This window comes from Carassius carassius, chromosome 38 (assembly GCF_963082965.1).
Source record: "Carassius carassius chromosome 38, fCarCar2.1, whole genome shotgun sequence".
In the NCBI taxonomy this organism is placed as follows: Eukaryota; Metazoa; Chordata; class Actinopteri; order Cypriniformes; family Cyprinidae; genus Carassius; species Carassius carassius.
In genome coordinates this window covers 21,338,227-21,354,465 of record NC_081792.1, presented here as the reverse complement: position 1 = coordinate 21,354,465, position 16,239 = coordinate 21,338,227, and the positions used below count along the sequence as shown (strand labels likewise).

At 35.8% G+C, this 16,239-nt stretch overlaps 1 protein-coding gene across 2 annotated transcripts in view; it reads left to right on the top strand.

Annotated features, from left to right (window-relative positions):
* The window catches only part of LOC132119554 (immunoglobulin superfamily member 21-like), a 239,984-nt gene that overhangs the window by 113,954 nt on the left and 109,791 nt on the right, over positions 1-16,239 (top strand). The window lies entirely within an intron of this gene.

Genomic DNA, 16,239 nt, shown 5'->3' with positions numbered 1-16,239 from the left:
AAGGTTGTTCCAAAAGATAAGAATCTTAATTATACTGCCCTATAAGACACCTCAGTTTTTACTTCATTGCACTGAAAAGTAACAATTTATTGCCTACAATTTTTTTTTAAAACAAGCCTATGTTGGGTTGCTAGCTTTAGCTTAGTTTAAGTGAAGTGATATGATGTGTATTCAAGTATGGTGTCCCATATTTATTTTTTTTTTTTTAATTGTGCAGTATAAATATGGGAAAATTAATTAAATATTATTTCCCAAAAATATTTGTGTATGCTACTGTATGTATTTTTATGCTTATTATAGCTAATATATTATCATTCTTGTGTGAGGGAGCCCATCCTAAAATACATTTTGATCAAGTTGCATACTAGGTTTTGGAAAATAATTTTAGTCTCTCCAGGCATTTGTCCTTTTCTAATGCTGCCCATGTTTACAGGCTAATAATCAGTTGTCTGAAAAGACAACGCATTATGTTTGCTTGCAGATTGTTATGGTAGGGGGATATCGACATTCTGTTCTGCACTTCTGTGCATTGCTCTGTCAGTATCAGTGACTTGCTCAAGGGAAGTCTTAGACCTCATAGACTGCTGGCAAGAAAATGAATTATGTCAAGACTTGACTTGAATGCTTAGAATTGTAGACATGCGATCCAAATGAGAGGTGTGAATGAAAATGGCGGCTGACTAATGCCTGTAATTTGATCCAATAGTGCTGATGACATTTTTTCTAAATTGCAAATTGCTTTGGAAAACAATTTTATCCCAATAGCATTGCATTGCACAGACAGGCAGATAATCAAAGGGTAGACAAGAAAAATCACATCCAACATGCACAACACATATACGCGTACATACAGTGAAGTCCAAATGCCTGAAACCACACTGACAATCTGGGATTTAAGACCGAAAATAAAGTGAACATTTCAGGAAAATAAAACAAGTAATGTGATGACATAAAATCATTAAGATAATATTTAAGATTATGCAGTGTTTTTAAGTCACTAATCGATTAAGGATATTTGTGACATCCTGAAATGCATATATATATATATATATATATATATATATATATTATTAATAATATTATTATTATTTATTATTATTATTATTATTTATTATTATTATTTATTTTTTCATTGCAACTTTTAATTCACAGTTCCCTTCTGATGAAATATAATTTTTTACATTTTTTATGAGAAACAAAATAGGAATATTTGTGACATTGAGCTGGTGAACATTCGGAAATGCATGTTTTTAATTCTGTATAGAATAGAATAGAATAGAATCAAATAGAATAGAATAGAATATTTACATATTTTTTATAAATAAACGTAGGTTGATGTTCTGAATTGCGTGTTTCAGTGCCACTTTAAATTCTGTTCTACTCAGATTTTTAGATTCCACCACACACAAGGGGGCAGTTCATGCTTGATGGTGACCATACAGTGTATGTGTGTGGGCATTTTGTGTTGTCATACGCTGAGATAACACATAGAGTATGGATTTTAGGCTGGCGCTTTATTCAGGCAGAACAGTTAGGCCCTGGAGGCAGTGCTGCAGGCTGGTGATGTAATGCAGTATTGCTGTCAGTGTGTTACTGACACAGGCTCAGACAGAAACAGACTCCCTTGCTAAACCCAACATTTTACTGAGCTAAGTCACCTGTGTTCCAGGTAAATGATGTAAAATGGACAAAAGGTGTTTCACCTCACTGGTGTTCTGTTGTGTGTTCATTAATTTATTTAGTTATTTTACAAAATTTAAAAAGTCTAGAGTGTAGTATGTGGTCTGTGTCATCAGGATACTCTCAGCATTCTTCTAAAAATAATAAGATGTCTTGGTTCTCTTTTAATGAATGCATATTTTAATGATTTATGTTGCTTGTTTTTGAGGGGGAAAAAACATCTTCCACTGAGGAGGAGGGGGGCGATAATGAACTGATAAAGATGTTAACAAACTAAAGATGAATTTCAAGTTTCCTGCTGCTAGCATTTAGCTAATTAGGACTAAGCCAGGAACTTAAAAAAACAACAATGAAACAATTAAAATGCGTCCCAGATAAGATGAAAGACTGCAGTTAGCCTTGAATTTGTATGATTTTTTCTAACTTTGCTTACGAAAAGCCTAAGTTTTGGCTATGGACTTGTTATAGCTCCTGCTGGTTGTTGTGGTAACTTCACCATCTGACATCTGAAAAAAAGAAAAAGAAAATCAATAAATAAACAATATTTCTCTACTGAAAACCCATTTAGAAGTGTAGTTTTATTATACTATTTTGTTTTTATTTTTATTAAGTGTTGCCAAGTCTGAGCTTTTCCAGTGGAACTGAGTGCTGTTGCAGAGGATCGTGTCATTATAGGCAGCTTTTGAGCTAGTAATGATTAGCAGATGGGCTTATTTTGTTTTGCAGACCTGGCAACTCTGCATACTTGTTGCTTATTTTAACAACTCACGAGCTGGTTGTTTACTTTTTTCATTCCATGTATTCACATACTTCATCCAAAGATAGTCATGCACTTGTCGTTGTTTATGAAAGTAAAAAAAAAAAAATAGACATTAACAACTTTCTTTACAGGTGATACCTCAAGTGCTAATTAGAAGGGAATATTATTTGTTAGTATTTAGTAGTATTTAGTGCTTAATGTGTGGAATTAAAGGCACATCCTTGCAAAAAACAGTAAGATACTATTTAAAGGTATTATATCTCAATTATACTGCATAATTCAAGTTTTAATCTAAAACAGAACATGGATGAAAGTAAAAATATTGCAATATTTCAATATATCAACCCACAGTGGGAATCCTACAACAATTGTATAACCTCATTTAATTATCTTCTTTAGCTCTGAATTTGGTGCCTGTTTGTTTTAAGATATGTTTAAGTCACGGGGGACACTAAGAAGTCAAACAGCACCTCCCAAAATCTTTGCAATCTATTTCAAGTCTATAATTATGCTTCCATTGATTTATAATAAGAATGAACTGGATGCTTTCATCTCTTCTTGCTTTTATTTTTCATAGGTATAGCCTCTTTCTGTCTGAGAAATCCACATATTTCTCCAAAATAGCACCTCGGCATGGAATCCAGGCTGGCTTCTCCAAGGTCTGGATTATCTATGGTCTGGTTAAACCATTTTTCTCATTAGATTTATGACTGAATAAGCCAAGTGGCATCAGAGAAAATTAAAATTTCCCTCATTTTCCTTTTTTCTGCCATATGTGTCCAAATGACAAGAACCCTGTGTTTCTTCACAGCTTTAATTGTTGACAAGTCTTCATAGCGTTTTGTACACATGCCACATTATTGGGAATAAGCACCCGGGTGTCCTCTGAGGGCTGTCTCATATCTCGTTTCATTATATATTGTTGCCAGTGCAAATTACTTTTTCTGTAATATATTTGCATGCTTTCTTACTGTGCATAGAAAAGCATTGTGTTCAAATGTATAGCAACAACCTTGTGGCCTTGAGGACTTTGTAACGGCTTTGTTCTCATTTTTAGAAAAGCTGCAACTGTGGAGAGGCAGGAAGATTAAGATTCAGCATAATTAAATTCTGAGGAAATGGTGATTTTCTGTCTCTCAAGCCTTTCTCGTGAAATCCGTTTCAAATTTTAATGCATTTTGCCCCTTTCTAGACACTAAAGTGCTGTCTTTAATGATCTGTCGTTCTTTTTCTTAGAGGGATGAAGAAAAATTGGAGCAGACTGACATGCAACATATGACACTAATGCAATTATTCATTAATTCCAAAAAAAAAAAAATAATGTTTTTGATGTTATTGGCAAACAGTGAGGATATTGCTAACCAAGGGGCTCATCCATAAACAAGACATTTTTGGTCTTTGCTCTTCAGTGACAGCTCCCCAGTTGCAGCGTTTAATGCATTTTTGATGGTCTTGTAATCTGTGGCAAAATCAGCCTGTTAGCTGAAATGGACCCTTTTGCATTAGATCGGCTGCCTGAGTTGCTTTTGATCATGCTGATCTGCAAATGCTCTTGCCGAGCATGAATGAGATATATAACAGCAGCCAACTGCCAGCTTCATCACCAGAGTTTTCTCAATTAAAAAAGTTGCATTTCCTAATCTCATTCCAGACCTCCTTGACACAGCAGTCTTGACATGCACAGAGATGCGCTAAATCAGTCAGCTGCAGATGTGGGTGAGGAGACTATCTGTGCGTCTCAGCTCCCAGATCTCGTTGTTATCGATGTAATAGACCTGATCAAATCAAGCTACTCCAGCTAATACTGTCAACAGGATGTCTCGTATTACAGCCGAGCATTGCTACCGAGTGACGCATGTATACTCTTTGACGGAAAATCTAGCAGTGCTTGCGAGAATATTTTGGGGAAGTGGTGCAGTGGTTTGCAAAGATTGAGAGTGCTCAAGTGGTCGATGCAGGTTAGAGTTTGGCTTCTTACGTGTCTCCCTTTTCCTCCCCAAATATTTCTATTCACTCTGCACTGTATATCTGTTCTATAAAATAGGCAAAGAGCCTTAATAAACAAAAGAGATAGAAAAAAAAATGTGGGTCCTCTTGCTAATTTAATCAGTAGGTGGCAGCAAGCCACTGTTTTGATACATGATCGATTGAATCATTCAAATCAAACAATTCGTTCAAAACGTATGATTAAATTAGAAACTAAACAAGCCTGCATCCCAGTGTGCATACAATCTGTCCTAAATTCAATGTGATTTTAATAATTTTCAATACTATTTAGGGCAGATCAGCTGGATAGTATGCACATTGGGACACTGGGAATGTGTCCATCTGAATGGGCCATTGAAATACTAGCTCACTTGATTAATAAAAAAACTGATTCATTCAATGAATGAACACCAAGTTATTATGCAGTGCACTGTTGTAGCAAATAAATAGCACATTTTTGCTCACGCATGAAGGCTTACTGATATTCAGAAAACTACATAAAGTGTTTAAATAAGTCCAACATGACATAGTCAAATTTTATGATTTTTCATTTATGTCAATTTTGTATTATTCTAACATTATTTAATCAGTTTAATTATAGATCAGTACTAAAATTATGTTAAATGTCAGACATTATTTTGCTTAATATATGGGTGTAGGAGCGCACGATGGTCACAAGAGGGCAATGACCAAAAAAAAAAAAACATTCCTGCAACGCCCCCAAGTCATTTTGCACCCTAGGCAACTGCCTATGTTGCCTATGCCACAGACCGGTCCTGCATAAGAATCATTAGATCTGAAATCATACATTTGTTGAGTTGCATGTTTTTGATTCACCTGAAAGAAACGGATCATAAGAGATTGTTCGGGGATCGGTATATATATATATATATATATTGTGGCGAGTGGGGCGGGGCCGAGGGACATGGGAACAAGGAGGGAGACCGGCAGTGGGTCGCAGGTGCCACTGATTTCCCAATCATTGCCGGCCTCCCTCCTTGTTCCCACGTCCCTCGGCCCCGCCCCACTCGCCACATATATATATATATATAAAGCTGTTGAAACCAAGGCATTACCAATAGAGAACAGTGCTGGAGTATTGAGACCAGCTTTCCAAACATTCTCAGGTGTAATTCGCTTTCACAACAACTGAACAAACCGAACTCTGACACCAAAAAGCTCTAGCATGAAAGCACCTTTATTGTCCTTTTTACTTGTACTCCCTGATTTATTGTCTCAATCAGCTATGGTAAACACATCATTTTGATTTATAACGCTCTTGTCCTTATCCCCAGTCACTCATGAATGAGCTACCCTGGAATGAGTATATGAGCATTCACTATAGCACGCCGTTTACCGATTCAATTACATCATTCACATCCCTGCATAAAAGTCAAAGATACATAAACATCAGAGACAATTCACAGTATCCGATAAATCTGTCAAAGGCCTCCTTTAAGCCATTTTTACAGGCTGTTAAAGTATCTTAGATGCAAGCCATTTTTTCCCTCGCATCAGGCTGAAGCAATAAATGAATGGTAACATTCAAAAAAACCCTGATGAATCAAATTCAAAGAAGTGACAGAAAGATGAGCTGAGATGAAGACCAGCTGGGATGTGAAGATAGGGCCGTGACATCAACCTCTCCTGGTGAAGAAAAGCTTGATTGATTTGTTGTACAGTCCTGCATCTTCCAAGGCCCCTGTATCCCCAAAGGTGCGTAGTGGAACACGATGCCACTGCCATCAAATAGACTCTCGGACAGAATTGATTATACAAGAGTGCTTAATATGTGTTCAGGGCATTGTGGTGAAGGCTTTTTGAAAACCCTTAAGCTTCTCCATCCATTGTTCTGATGCTGCTCTCCAGGCCACAAGTTCTCAACGTAGAAAAAAGCTTTCAGGAGGTACTAAAACAGCTGACGTTAATGCACTGCTTATTACTGGTGTACCTGTGTTTCTGTGTGAAATATGAAAATTGAAATGAGAGTAAGCTGTGAGATCAAGTATTCTTTAGATGTCAAAAAAAAAAAAAAAAAAACTTCTGCACAGATGGAGCAGAAAACTTTTAGCTGATGTGAATTTTCTACTTCCTAACAATTCTTTCCATTCCAGTAGGTGAGGTGCTCACTTTAAGATTTGGGAATAAATATAATGCCATATGTGGCAGATGCTTATTTCGACCAGGCAACCTTGCTCTGAAACACAGTTTTGGATTTATAAAGGTGAGTTTTATATAACTCACATCCAACTCACAAGAACAATGTTGTTGTTGTTTTTTTTTTGCATTGCACCATTAAATAATACATGCGATGGGGGATTTTTATACTATTTTTTGGCCCTTTCATGTCTTTCTGAGTGTGTGTGTATTTTTCTCAACTTTTGATCCTGTCTGAGGGTTCTCTTATTCAACGTTTTAAGGTCATTAGGATTTTATGATGCAACTGACCTTTGTTAGAGTTCACAGTAAGGTACAAAGGAGCCAAGCATAGTGTCATTCGCTCAGCACACACTACAAGACTGAAGCTTGCCCGATTTTGATGTTGTAAGTCAGTGACTAGCATAGGAACAAAAAGCTCCAGATTGTAGTTGGTTTCCGCTGGTGTTCTTTTACTATATACACTTTGGTTTCAGACTGGTTATTAATTCAATATTAGAAAAACTTTGCTATATACAGTATGTGACCCTGTTTCAAACTGATTTAAAGCTGGTTTCAGACTGACCCAAAATCTGAAATTGACTATTTGCGTGCAAATAGTGCACTTAACTGTGTGTGCTTGGCATTTATAGAGGTTCCCAAAACCGAGCTCTAGTTCTGCATTCATTTTAGTTGAAAGCTTTGTTTGTGCAGATGCTGAATTTTACTCACTGAATGCATTGTCTACTTAAAAAGAAAAAAAAAAAATATATATATATATATATATATACTTTTTTTGTTAGCAAAAAGGAAAGTAAACATTCAGAAAGTGACAGCGTGTGTCACAAGAGATCGATTAATTATCCCCAGTTTCTCCAGAGAACAGACTTCAATTGTCTGACAGTGGATGAGGTCAGTGACATCTTACTCAGCAAACAAAGTGTAGCTCTTAGCATCTATTTCTTCCTACCAGCCTTGGCACTCAGCATGAAATCTGACTCACCGTCAACGACTCTCTATAAGACATTCATTTATTTTCGATTCACTCAAGCATGTAAGTGTGTGATGTAAAACATGCTTTGCGGTTGGTGGTTTGTCCTATCTTGTTTTTTTCTTTTCTTTTTTTCTTTTCACTGGTTCAGTGAAATTATTGCTTCAGCACTGGAAGGAAAAGGCATAGAAAGTGCAAGTATCAATAGATTTAGCCATTCCAGGATAACAGGAACGCTGTCCATGGTCCTGGTCTTTTCATTATAAACTAACCATCAACAATAATCAGACTTTCCTTACTTTGCTAAATAAGACAATTTAAAAAAAAAGGTTTACATTTTCTGCTTATAGAAGGATCAATTTGTTTATTCACTTATTATTTAAATACAAATATCACTTTTTTGCACATTATATTGCATATGCTTTTCTTCAGTGGTAATGAAATCAATAATCTGATGTCTTTGTTAATATTGATTTTCTGGGTTAATATACAGTTAAGCTAAAAAAGCTGAATGATTTTGTGGCAGAATATTACTTACCACAACAATTAATGCTAGACCACCCTTTATATATAAATTCTTCAACAAGTGGTCCCATTAATTTCTATTTCCATTGTAAGTGCCACTCTATAACAATTTTTTTTTTTTTTGTGATAATAAGCATTATGCCATGATGCCATGTCACCACTTGAGCTTAACTTTTACAAAACCTGGGTTATTATTTAATATTTATAATTTAATGACCCTGCATATTGTAAAATCTTGTTTAATTGAATTTTCTCAAAATCTGCTGTGTGTTAAATTTGAAAAGTACATTCACTGATTACAGTGTCCTCACTGACAGCAAGGGCAAAAAATAATAATAATTGCAGAGTGACAAAAGGGAAGTGAGTGAGCAGGCCTGTGTTTCTGAGATATAACAAGGAAAAAAAGGCTGTCTGTTACACTTCACCGGCAATGACAATACAGTTTTATTTTCTCATGGGACAAAAGTTTGTTCAAGGGATCTTTGCTCTGTCTGATTTGATTTGCTGTGAAACTGCAGCTGTGCCATTAGGACATCTGACATGGTGTAATAGCATAGCGGTCAGCCTCCCTGAACTTGTTCTGGGAGATAAACAAAGACAGTAACATCCAGATTCTCAAGCGCACAGCATATTTAGCCATCTATCTCTCTTCCTCTCCCGTTTCCCGCTCTCCCCCAGCTTCCTAGACATTCTGCAGTTGGCATAGCACAATGCAGCTGAAACAGATCCAGGTCAGGGAAAAGCAGTTGATATTGCAGTTTCTGTTGGTAAATAATTCATGTCTCCCTCTCTGTCTCTCCCTGTGGGCCAGTGTGGTGCCTCGTTGTAGTAGTGTGAGTGATTTATTTAGTGTCTTAGAGGGCCACTCAGGATAGCTTTTCATTATTCCTGCAAGCATGGCAAGGGACAGTTAGTTAGTCCCATTCCTTTAGGGTCATGTTTCTTCTGTTTCCATGTATCTTCCTGATTGTGCACTCTTTCACATATCACCCAGATGCTTTACTTATCAATTCTTCATAGAGCCATTAACCTGTGAGAAAACAGCAAAGCTTTAGCTGTTTCAAGAGATGATTCTATGACAAGCGACATGTTATTGCATCTTACCTAACAGCTGTCTTTTGAGGGTGTCATGCTGACTGCAATGGATCCTCACAAGGAACTGATTTAGAATTGTGTGTGTAGGTTAGGTGTGATATACAATAACACTGCTTTTACAGACGCACACAGAAGACTCAACTTACTGTTTTCAATAATTTGGCATTAGCATTTTGCTAAGCCAGTCTATTTTTTTTAATAATCCATTTTAGTTTGACTAAAATATTTTTTATTTAGCATTGAGCAAACATCTCACAATTCTAATGAGCACAAAATATTGTAGTTTTAGTCAGTGAATTTTATATATAGTAATTTATGTGTATAATTCATTTTTAGAATATTGCAGTTATCTTAATAACATATTATTATATAATCTTTTTTTATTTTAATTTTTTATTGAACACTGAGCAAACAATTAAATATTCTAATATTCACAATACCAACAATACCATTTTTGCATATATATAGATAGCATGTTAACATAAAATAGTCCCTTTTTAATTTAATGTCTAACTAAAATACGCATGTTTTTGTAACAGTCACTTTTCTTTGCTGCTATCTACATGCTATCATAAAGTAGTCCATTTTAATTTGATATTTCGCTTTTTTATGTAACTTTTCAGTTTTGAATTGTTATTTATAAACATAATTTTCTTATTTATAATCTGCCATTTGGAATTGATTTTAAGGGAGCTATCTGCAACACATTCTAGGGTTATCCATGAGTCTCCTTTACATGAGGCCTATGTAGGCAAGTTTTGGAACAGAGCCTTAGTGTGTGGGGTTGAAAATTTAGGCCAGTAGAAGCCCAACAGCACGTTACACTTAAGTAACACACATTTTCTGATGGCATGCTCTATATCTTACCTTCTGATCCCTTCTCTCTTTATAATGTGCATTTTCCCTCTTTCAGACTGTGATTCTTGCATATACCAGCTTCTGTTCCTTGAGCATATGCATGATGAGGAAACAATAGCTTTCTTCATTCTTTCATTTTGACAGTCACCCACACCCACTGCAGACTCCAAGAGAGGCGCTCTACATGAAAACACCAGAGAATATATGCAGTAGTGAGGGGAAGTTGAAAGATTAAAAAAAAGGAGTTTCCTTGTGCCCTGTGTCTCCGTCCCTCTTCTACTACGTCATCATGCAATGATGGTGTATAAGTCACACTGCTTGATCACAGGGCCTTGATATCCCCTCAGCCCAGAAGCTTTGTGCCTCATGTATCACTCCGTCGTCACAACGTTAATGAGAGTTTAGGGTGAGCTCGCCCTGGTTTTTAAGCACTTCACAAGTTGCAAGCATCAAGGCCGTGTCCTCTGTCTCCAATGCCACAAGAACGTAAACATTTATGCCTCGACATGCTCCCAAGTGCCCCCCCCCCCTCCAACCAGAATCCATTAGCCCACATTCCTCTCAGCCGCTTTCTACACCACAACTGCTTTCACAGACAGTTTTGTGTCTGGACAACAAATTAGCTGCCGCAAAGAGACAGTAGGAGGTTTTGAAAGCAGAACAACACAAACTATTTAAATTCATGAGGATTGATGGGATATCCTTGGGTTCCTGTTGTGGCTTTGTTCTTTTTTTCTGTATCAGGAGCGTAAAATGTGTCTTCAGGGGAAGAAAAAAGGTCCATGCACTTTTACTCTCTAGACACCTGAGACCTTCACAGGTCAACAGCGTTGTTTTATTTATTTTTATTATTATTATTTATTGTTGTTTTCTCTCTTTCTCTCTCTTTTTCATTTACGTACTTTTTCGTGAAGAAAGGAAGAACATAAATTATGTGTGCAGAGGAAAATGGAAAGCGCACCACATGTCTCCTCAGAGACTTTAATATAAAGCATGCCTCAGAAAACCCAAGATATTACAGTATATGTTCGTACAAATATGCTATACACAAACACACAAGTGAAATTACATAAATAGGAGAAAATGTGTTGGCAGAAAGCGAGGGAAATAGAAATACAATAGAGTTTTTTTGTCAAGGATAGAAAGTAATCAAAAAAAGAATTCAAGGTGAAATTCGCACGGCATATGAAAACAATTAGTCTGAGTCAAAGGAGAAGCTCTTGTCATGAAGGACATCAACACAGCACTTCTTGGGCTGCGACTAAGGACTCATTATGTGTTTCTGACAGCAACATGGCTCAAGCTCTATCCGCAGGCTATGGCATTTCTTTATTTTATTTTTTTCCGTAGTGCGGGAAAGGGCATTAAGTCAAGCCCCACAGGGAAATTACAGTGTGAGGCTAGAAACCCATATCACAGAATGCAAATACACATCACGTTTCAAACCTGAAGGGACAACACATTTGATCGGCACATTGAATGGTGCACCTGGAATAATCTCAACAACACTAGACTGACAGGACAAATTAACAGCGCCTGGGTTTCATTGGTAAACATGTAAGACTGCTCAATTTGTACTCATGTAAACTGCCACAAATAATTTATATTCTGTTAAACCTGTCAAGCTTGTGTGCTCTGTGAAGTCAGCGTACTTAAGTCCAATGTTGTTAATTAGCGTCTTGCCACCGGAGAACAATTATTTTAATCAAGGCAAAGTCTATAGTAGAGGTAGATAAGGAGGCGCGAAAGTGCTGTAGGTGCTGTGTTAGTTATCAGCGCACACATTGACTCAGTCCTACTTACTACTGCAAAACAGCCATTTTATTAGCAGCTAAAGTGTCCAACCGAGTGCTCAGTATTTTTGGGTGCCATTTATGGAATTTACCTGGCATGTGACAGGAAGCTGTGATGTTTTAACAACTGCGGGGTTACACATTCAATTTTAACAGTTTCGAAAATATCTCTATTTTGGTAGGCAGCTTCATTACCTGCTGAGAGAAAGAGCTGATAAACACAGCCCCTCAAAAAGATTTGACTTTGTATTGGGGAAAATTCTAGCACAACAAACTCAGTATAGAAACTCAGAAAGGTTTAATGTAATATTTAGAATGAAGATAAGGAGGTCAAAGGTCACTAACTATGCTTTGAACGGTTTAAAAGTAAAACTTTGTTTGCTGGGTCCGTGATGTTATATCAGTTTGTATTTTATATTTTATATATGTGTGTGTGTGTGTGTGTGTGTGTGTTATAACATAATATACATAATATACATTATGCCTATTTATTTATTTATTTGTACGTTAGTATTTACATATAAATACATTTTTGTGCTTCGTCCATCTAAACAGTCCGTTACAGCATGTTTTAAGTTGTTATAACAAGAATTGACATAATAGACCCACTATGTTGCTAATATTATTCTGAATACAGTATTGACAAAAAAAAAGGGAGAGAGAGAGGGAGAGAGAGGAAACCACTAATGGTTCTTGGGTGAATAACTGTAATAAGCTCTTTAGAATCGAACATGAACACAAAGTAAGGCCTAGAGAAATAAAGGGACGTTTTACAGCTAATTTTAATTAGAAACCTGCCTCTCTGCACTGAATCAGCAGGCTGTTAATCAATTATATCTAAAAATCATGAGGTAAAGTCAGACTAATTTAATTGAGAAATACCTGAACGCTTTATGCTTTTGTTTTAATTTTTTAACGTTTAATTTTTTTTAATTATAAAATATTTAACCTTTTAACTAAAGGAATGTGTTTAGTAGCATACATGATTAATGTCTGAATCAAGAGTAAATTTGTCTGGTAAAGTAAGCAGCTATTTAGAATGTCACATTTGAAAACTGTAATTGTGGTCATGACCGCATCCTTTAAAAAAAAAGTTTTGATCAACCGAGTACGGCTGACGTTTTTGGTTTATCTTTAAAAGCTTCCCTCTAACACTCCTTTTTAGAAGTTCCCTTTGAAGCCTTCCCTTCAGCTGCTATAACTCATTACAATCCAGCTAGTGCATCGACGTCGGTACCACATGACAAACAGAAAAATGCAGGAAAACCAGATTTGACACATGGCGGAATACATGCATCAGAAGACAAGAAGAGGTTTAATATTGAATGAAGGTATTTGTTCAGTAATTAACTGTGTCAAGTACAGTTCAGCTGGCGGAGACAAAGTCGAACTGCAATTACTAAATAATTTGTGAGTAATAGGCCACCGTCTGTTCCATCTGTGAAGTTTGTTAGGTAAGTAAATAAAAAAGTAATATCACAACATGCTTGAAATAAAGAGAAATATAAAAAATCCTCATGGTTCAATATGTGAGACAGATGAATATTTGAATGCTTCATCACAGGATAAACGTTTTCATTTATTTATTATTATTATTATTTCTTTGTGCAGGAAACAGGAAAAATGATTACTTCAAATCTCTATGTTAATCCTTGGTAACCTGCCTGACACATTGTCAACAGAAAATAAAGGCCAAATCCCTCGTCTGATAAGCCTGTCTCTGAACGATGCCTCTGTCATCTCAGTAATAGGTGGAACCTTCAACTGCAATGTTACACGGGAAGTTCATGGTGGGGCTGAAAATTGTCGTTTCTTAAACCTGCCATTGCAGGATAGTTTTAAAATGTCAGAGAGATGTTGCAAACAAAAAGATGTTTGTTCCTGTGTGTAAACATTGCAGTGTAGTTGAAACCATATATATATGTATATATGTACGGATAAACTAGAATTGGTCTTAAGTCTTAAGGTCAGCATAAAATGTGATGTATTTTACTTATTTCAGTGTGAAATAGTAAAATAGGATTTATTGAGGAAAGAATTTATTTTATCCTTCAGTAGTTGCCTGGATCAGGAAAAGTGGGTTTTACATGTTAGAATAGAGGCAGGTGAATAGAAGAGTATAAAGTAAAGTCTTATATGCTTTTCCAATTCTTGTATCAAGATTGCATTTATTTAAACAAAGAGACAGTCAGAACAATATTAATGTGAAAAATTATTAGAATCAAAAATGACAAAATATCTTTTCTTCAGATTAACATGCATAATTGTTTACAATTAGTAATGTTGTGATAGATAGCAAATACAGCTTAAGTTAAATAAGTATATGAAAGAACATCTAAACTTTATTAGTTCTAGTTCTATACAGATATGCATCGCTGTTGCTATATTATATACAGTAATATACACATTATTTTCAGCTGAGGCTGACATTTTGTTAAGTTAATATTATCATGCTTACACTAGCTTTGCATGATTAATGCTGCGCCACCGCCAGGTCCAGATGGTGAGAGTCTCTGTCCGGAGGGGCAGGTGTAGAGCAAAGAGACAGTCTCTTCTGGAACGCTCCAAACATATGCAGACACACAGGATCTGCTGTGGCCCATAATGTCTTCTGGACCATCTGTCTGCTGGCGCTCGTGCCCACCCCTGCCTGTTAGCATCTGCAGAAGGATAAAATTAAATATTCAAATGACAGATCAACTGAATAATTATTGTCCTGACTCCATGGTGAGGAGCGTAGTGGTGCCACAATTTATATGCTTTCCCAAACTCCCCAAAAATATATTTTATAATTATAATAATTGCACCGATTGTAATTTTGTTGGTTAATTGCTTTTTTATTTTATTTATTATTATTTATTTTCTTTTTTTTTTGTAAGTGGGACCTGCCAATGCCAATTTGTGCCGATTCGAGTTTTCTGTCTAAGAGCTATAATTGACAGCATACAGCTTACCAACAAAAATCTACTTTTTTCAATGCAGAAAGAAAGAAAGAAATGATTAAACATTACAATTTTCCTCAAAATGCACTAATCTCTGGGATTTTCTGTGATGGATATTTCTTTTCTACTAATTCGGTTTGAATAATAAGACACTGTAGAGTTGTTACCATTCAAATGCAGAGGACACAGAAGCTGCATCTGAAGTGGAATTAGATGTATTTACACAGACTGTTTAAAGCCTGTGCGTAGCAATATTAAATGTGCTCTGAATTTGTCACAGCAAAGAAAAATGTGTTATTAACCACCCACTCAAATTTGAGTGATAAAAAAGAAGCACCAAGTAAATAAAATAAAGGTATCAAAATCTTGAAAAAAAAAAATACTGTATTTTCTGTTCTCAAATGCTGCAAAAGCAAAATATATTTAAAAAAACATAGTAAGTTAGTACAGTAAGTTTTTGCAGCACATTGTCACCTTGTCCTTCAGTCAAAGCTTTGTTTTCCTACTGCAGTGATGCTTGCATAATGTGTGTTTTTGTCTCTTCATTGTCTAAAGCTTACATAACATTATTTTTTTTTTTTTTTAAGTCTGTAGGTGGATATGGGTGGGGGAATAGATGAGTGTGTTTGTTTTTTGGTGTGCATAGTTAAGTTTTCCTAGAGATGCACTGTTCTAATGTTATCAAGCCCTGTTGCACTTCAGATGATGACAGGAAATGAGTGGAAGTCTCTGTAAGGAAGTCCCCAATTACTGTTAACATGGGATCAGGAAGTGCTTCCTGTCTTCCCTGTTTTGTGGGAAATTGGACCTAATGCATGATGTCCTTCTGGCAGAGCAAGACAACCTTGTTTAGCCTTACCCTTGGTCGTCACTGTTCTTAAGTAGTAGGTTAATGTATGCCACAGACAGTATATCATTCTCTCTATCAAATTTACCCTTCCTTTTTGTTGTTCTGCTTATTAGAAGACAAAAAGTCTCACATGACTTTATCTTTGACCGGTTTTGTGTAGTAGCAACTAAATATAACATTATACGAAGTTGCTCCCACAAAAAAAAAGACTAATTCATATTGTAATTCATGTTGTATTGTTTTTAAATTGTACTGCATGTAATTTATAATTGTCTATGTCTTATATGCCTGTATTCCTTAAAATATACACTTACAATCAAAAAAATTCAACATCCAATACAGTATATTGTAGTTTACAAATGTAAGTTGTTGTTTACAGGTTTTTTTTTTTTTTTGCATTTGCATTTACATTTGCAATTTAGTAGCATATTAAAATGGATAATGTCAATATATATTGTAATATACAATGTATATTTTGAGGTAGATAGATAGATCATTTTAAGTGACTAAAAGCTGTCTTTCTTTGAAACAAGTGCCACTTTGGTTGATATTTTGTCAACTACTGCATTGACATTCATACATTTTTAAGTATGGCTTAAGTGTCCAAATACTTTTTGATGCCA